Below are 7,046 nucleotides of genomic sequence, written 5' to 3'. Positions count from 1 at the left end.
CTGCAAAGAGCGAAACATCATCACCACCACACGTGCAATCTCTAACGCTGCGTTCATAATATCAGTAGGAGGTGTTTTTTTCTCTCTCTCTCTCTCTCTCTTCTGTCTAACAATTTTTCCCATACTAACTCCGTTTCAGTTCCACTTTTTGTCGTTCACCGCAACGGCCTTGGGTTGATCTGCTCTCCCCCTCCCCACTATGTGTGCAACGACTCCACCCTTAGGTATGAACAACACTTCGGCTCAAGAGAGCGGCAGCTTAAGCCGGCACTAGCTAGCAAGCACTTACTCTTGACTGACTATCTGGCCGGTGCAATCGCTAGTGCACTCCAAGCATCCAGCCGCATGGTTAGCAGCTTAGCCTTGCGGTCAGTACTCGATTCATTGCAAATTAAAATTAAGCTTTATTAGCTCCGACTGTATCTCAGTGGCTGGGTGCATGTGGCTTGATGTGAAACGGTTGAAACACGCGGAAAACCAAGCCCTCACGAATGAATGGGTTATTTGGCGGTTGATTTGATGCTACGCTGGAATCTGTGCAACATCTCCTGCCAACACCGGGTAATCGCCGAAGCTTGTACCACACTGTGCAAACATAATTGAGCTCAAAGGTATCTACAAGAGAATTGCGAGAAGTAAGAAAAGTGTTACTTGGGCAAGAGAAAAAAATGCCACTAAATATAACATGATGAAACAGATAGAGAGATGGCATGCAAAGTAAACAATAATTTAAGTTTAACTTCTATCTTTCTCCATCTCGCTCTCCCTTAACCTTATCACAAATATACAACTTATAGAGTTCATTATTTATTCATTGTTCATATCCTGAACATTAGAAAAACGTTTGTAAACAAAATAATAAACGCGACGCAAATTACAGTAAGTCTAATTAAAATGTATGCACCGATGGTAGCTACAATGATAGGGTGGTAGTCATAAATAATGGCCAAATTTCTACTATTATTTTATTGAATAATCTTTCTGTAGATTTTCTAGTGATCTGTACATAAGATTCGTTAACGATCTTTCAAAGAGGTTGTTTCGTGCATTGCCACTTTTCTTTTCGCCTTTCAAGAGAGAAATCAGTGTCATTTTGCTCATTAATATGATCAAGTTTAACAAAGTGGTTTCCTATACTTCGCTCATCTTTTGATTAACATCTGTGTGCCCGGTTGTTGATGTATCTCATCTGCAATTGCATCGTTAGCGCCGGATGCGGTAGTGTTTGTCGACTACATAATTACCACGTGATGCATGTGGTGCTTTAATTGCAATTATTTGTTGCATCATTATCAATGACATCGGTTGGAATAATCGGCCACAGGTAAATCATTGATTTTTTCAAACCTTGCTGAAGATGGTAATGATGGCGAATGCATAATATCATCAAACATTCATGAGCAAACGACCCATACTCTGCTGTATATTTGCTATAAATTTTTCGTGTAGTGTATCACAGAGGTCTTGGTGCTAGTTTTTAGCTTTTATATTATTGAGATATTCTGTAATTTACGATGCATATATTGTTGGGTAATTTTTAAAATGCTTGTTGATGTAGTGTCTATAATTGTTCCCCTCCGTTCCATGTGCTTTATTGCTCAATTTGGTGTTATTACAGTAGAAATACGTTGGTGCGATCATATACCGTTCAAGCTTCTTTTCAGTGGTTGAAATTCTAATTCAATTTCAATTTCTCTCCTTCTTTGTTCAATATCTACTCATACATTAAATATGCTAGACCCTTTGTGTATTTTAAAATGAAAGTACTTGCAAAGCATAATTAATTGTTTTAATCTAACGTCCGCGTATGATAATTTATTTCTTTTGAAGGACTCTTGAATCAATGCCTCTTATTTAATATGTATGTTTATTGAAAATGATAATAATTGACTTAGGATATCCCGCACCAAATTGTTAATGGTCAGTGACGCAGCCTGTTGATTATTAATGATTTATACGCTCTGCAGCGATGATAAATGTCTCTTTTCTCACCGTCCAACGGCCAGCTCATTAACTGTATGCCACAGTCCTGCAGCGATTACCAGCCTGCCGCGAAAATATAACAATTTCACGTTCTGCTGTACAGGTATCCAAATGGACTACGTTTTGCATATGCAACCACACCATTTGCAGGCGAGATAGTGTGCATTAATCGGTTCCTATTCATTCCAGGTGCATAAATTACTGACCAATAAAGTAGGGCCCCGTGCAGTGCGATTCTCTTGCGCTACGATGAGAGTAAATATTTTCCATGCCAGCAGGAACGAGGTACGAGGCCAATGCTGTGGTACCAAAGGAGTTGCACCCCGAGTTCGAAGCAACCATGGAGCGACGATTCCACCAGGATTCTAGGGAAACCACAATCAACTGTGATATTGCAAGGTTGGTCCTAGTGCGGGGAGCTGGCAAAACCGAAACACTCGATCGGTAGAGCAAGGCAGCAAGGTGCATAGGCACCGTTTACACAGTCATTAGTGTTGCTACAAAGCTGCAAACTGTGCAAGCAACGGTGACCAAAAACGCTACGAATTTACGATCCGTACCGAGGCAGCGCCTTTGACTGCATCTTTCCCGAAGCGTGTCGCACGGGTGCCGTCAGGCGTGCAGGGAGAATGTGCATTTAATTAATTCCAACAGCGGATCCACCATGCCATCGTCCGTAGATGGTTACATGACGTGCACGACACACGACACGACAGCAGACTGGCATACCAGATTGGCGTCAACGACCCACCACGAAGCGGTGCACGTCGTCGGGGGAGGAAGTAGGTTTTGCTGCGACCAAATGCTGGACAGTTAACATGCTTTGCTCGGATTGCTTGCAACGTTTGATCGGCAGCGAAGCCGATTGCAGCATGGGAGCAGGCGGCCCACTTTCCAGCTAGCATCGAGTAGACAAAGACATACGATTGGTGTAAGCATTAAACGTGCAATGTTTTCCCACAACACATGTCACGCGTTTTCCAATCTCAGCAGGGATATTGCGGAACAACAACTATATTGTTGTACTGATTGTTTCTGAATGCGTGTGGCGTGATGCAAAATCAAGGATAACACAACAACATTACATGAGCATTGATGTGTGTTTTTCTATTTCAGTTGGGATGGTTTATGTTAGAGGGAACAAATAATAATTAATATTAATTAACGTTCGATAATTAAGCGAATACATTTGTAATAATATGTACTAAAATGTTGATTATTTGTATTACCGAAAAGGCCAAATGCAAATAAAAGAAGTTCTAGTCCTTAAAGCGCCTTGGTCGAACTCTTTCATTGTTGTTGTGGTTGAACATTCTGAGATCATTACACAAACGTAACAGATGAGCCTTGTGACATCGACGTAGATCAACGTTATCAATTGGCTGTAAAACAGCATATACCGAGGTAAGCTAAGCACTGTTTGTAAAATATTGAGATCTACTTCCTGTACTGTTGGGACTTGCTGTTGCTGTTGGGACTCATTAAAGAATCAAATTACTTCACTATCCCCATGGGTCAAGCTCTCAAAACGATTGTTCGGTTGTTGTCGGTTCTATTTCAATGCAGCCACACACTACATCAGTAACGCCCAACATGATTTCAAGTCGAAACGTTAAACCTCCACAAAATTAGTAGAATTTATTACTACTTGTTTGAACAATATAGATAGTGGGTAACAAGCTGACTGCCTTTAGACAGACTCGAAACTCATGAAATACTGTTGATCAAACTGGAAAGGCTTTGCATTTCTGCTGCAGTTGTTCGTTGCTTTGCGCTTTGATCAATTCATCTCCATCGCATGCAGAGCTGATAGAATCTTGGGTCTATTTTTTAAAATTTATATTGCCTTTGACGATCCATTATGTGTTAAAATGCTTATTTTCAGTTTAGTCGGACGGATCCTACAATCCTATTCTGTAGTAACGTGCACCTATTTCGACGGTTGGAATAATAGGTTTGAATCAATACAAATGAAATTCACACGTACAATTATTAAACAATCTACTGCCTCCATGTCACGCTATCAAAGTCAAACGTTATATCTCATCAAACTGGTGTCTCTTGTTAGGTATAGAGCCTTCTTTTGTACGAAAATTTACTTGGCGATAAAATGCTTACGTCAATCGTCTAGGTTTTGACCTTTGTACTAGTAGATCAATTATACTTAGTGTAAAAATACTACTCTAGTACAGGGGTATCCAAAGTAAGGGCCTGTAATGTGGCATACGATAACTTTGTACAGGATTAAAGAAAAAGTTTATTATTTTGACTGCTTGAATATAAATTTTATTTTCTTATAAAATCGCGTGCTTAGCTTATATAGCAGCCATTAGCTATAGGTAAAATCAAATCAAATTGCATTCATCAAAATTAAGTTATAATCAAGCAGACCCACGAACTAGAAAGTTTTTATACCGCTACTTAAGTACATAGCATGTTAAGGCTGATAAGGATACAGAAATACAAATATAAATTCAAATCTTAGCTTAATGACTTGATGAATGTTAAACATTTCCGAAACAGTCTTAAAAGCTTTCCAGCTTCGAGTTTTAAACATAGTTTGATGTTATACAACATTTGACATTCATGAAATCTTTATGTGACAACAACGGTCAACATTTACGTTCAACCTGAAGCAACGAGAGGGCCAATTTATTCGAGAAGCGTATAGAAATATGAAATAAATCACACTTTTATTATTCTTCTCGCCAAATCACGGTGCTCATTATGAGTAATAGCTTTCTTTGAGTTGTTTCAGACTATCGCAAACTAGTGAGTAAAGCTGGCAGAGCAAGAGAAGTAACATCAAATCATACATTTCGATTTTAGGTTCTTTTGCTTATCGTTCTCGTTCCGTTACTAGCTATCAAAGGTCGGAGAAAAATAGCACACTAAATTACTCAATCCTAAGCAGTTTGTGTTGCCACACAAACGGTACATTCGTTAAGAAAGCCACAAAGGTATGGCAAGCATTTTGCTGTGACTACCAAAACAAAATCGAAAGAAAACCTCTCGTAAGATACTATTTGCGTAGGTGATTACCCCTCACCACTCACCAAAGTACAGCTGTTGTACCTTTAGCATCGAAGGATGATAGTCCACCAGTGCCATGGCATTCGATACGTTTCGATCGAGCCGCCGACTCACGCCTGGCATCTATTTCATCCTTTCGACGAGCTTTCAGATCGGCCAAACTTTACTCATCAAAGCTGCCCCTTTTATTGCACCAACTAGTACAGAGACGGAACAGGACGCAAACGAAACGGAATGAAGTTTTGTGAAAGTGGAGGAATATTATGGTACATTGTGCACGACTTATGATACCGAATGGAATAACAAATGGATCGAGCTTAATGCCCACGATAGATGGACCGGTGTTCGGGGGTGAAGGTTTACCGATGGATGTTTGGCAAAAGTTTTCCACTTTGAAAACTTACTACCCAAAAACGTGTCGGTAAGGATAGATTGTTCTTTCTCAGCGCATGATTGTGTCGATGCTGCGGAAAGATGGCGCTGAAGATATCCACTCCAAAAGGCAACTAATTTACAACCCTTTTCGCCGGCACATGGACTGAAACGCAGGTGATACTTGCGCCTAAACTTCTTCAGTTGCAATACCAAAGGTTAGCAAAATTGTCGTAAATAACGTTCCGCAACCCTTCAGCATTTATTTTCCATTACTAAAGAGAGCATTAAACCGTTTTCATTATTCTTTCTTTTTTTTTGTGCACTGCACAATCGAGAAGGACCATGAATTGGTGGAGTATTTTGTCAAATGTACCATCGTAGAAAATATGGCTATGACTAGTTATTGAAACATCTGTGTTAAACTTTTTGTATGCTATCAATTGGTTTACTGCAATAGGCAGCAGATTTAGTGGCAATTTAATTAAATTAAGGACATTAAAAGCAGCTGAAGTCAAAGCTGTTTCAGATTATTTTTATTTTAATATTTCAACCCAGGGCTTCAAAGAACGTCGTTGGCTTCTGCCGCGGCCGCCTTGAATTGTTATCAAATGCTTGATTTTGTTTTATAATTTTGTGCTGTTGTAGAGGATTAACTAATACAAAATAATAAGTAATTCAATAAATCAAATATCTATTCCATCAGTAAACAGAGTTGAAGCTATATATGAGAGATCCATGCTAAGCTTCCTTCAAGCCTTCAAACACATTCCGAATCTGCATCAGAATACCATTGGAATTAGTTATTCATGGAAAATATTTCTCTAATTCCACATAAGCACATTAAACTTGAAGTGTACGTAGTATGCAAGAGAATGTTTTCTTGAAATATGACATCATTCTTCTTACATTTGAACATTATTTTCCTTCATAAGCTAGTTTAACCTTTCTCTTGTTTTTTTCCTTTAATTCATTCATCAATCAAAATCGATTCTTTTACCGAATCATGCTGATTAGCTACCGCCATGTCCCTCATTTCATATTGATTGCAAACTTTTGACTAGGGAAAATTTTTCCACAGTTCGATAGGCATAAAGTAAGTATGTAATCATAAAGTTTCAAATATATTGCACCAAAAAGAATAGAAAAAAATACACACTCACACACATATCTCCCTATCCCACTCTTTCTCTCTCTCTCTTTACACCATTACCAGTGCAAAGCAAACATGATCTTTTTTCCCGCGAAAAATCACCCCGACTACGTTGAAGCAATGGTTCGGTGGTTTTGTTTTTGATGTCTTCGTGTTTTATCTCTTGTCGTGGCTCGTGGCAATTCCAACCGCTGATGCTGACTGGGAGGGATGCAAAAGTGCTTCCATTAGATGTGGATGAGTCCCACGAAAAGCGAAAACTTAACGAGAATGAAATTAGTTTTCCACTTTCATGCATTCCGGTCGCCAAATTTAACGCGGCCCAGTCTCCAGGGATACGAGGCCGCTGCTTGTCGAAATGATTGCCCTTTTGCCCGAACGATCCCAGTTTCTGTCAGTTTCTGACTACGAAATCTTACAATCGCAAAACTTAATCGCTTTTTAACTGCCTCTCCTTTTGCCATGCTCTGCTATCTCACTCACCACCACACATTTACACAAACAA

Source organism: Anopheles arabiensis, chromosome 2, assembly GCF_016920715.1.
Source record: "Anopheles arabiensis isolate DONGOLA chromosome 2, AaraD3, whole genome shotgun sequence".
NCBI classification, from domain to species: Eukaryota; Metazoa; Arthropoda; class Insecta; order Diptera; family Culicidae; genus Anopheles; species Anopheles arabiensis.
This window is presented reverse-complemented; position numbering follows the sequence as displayed.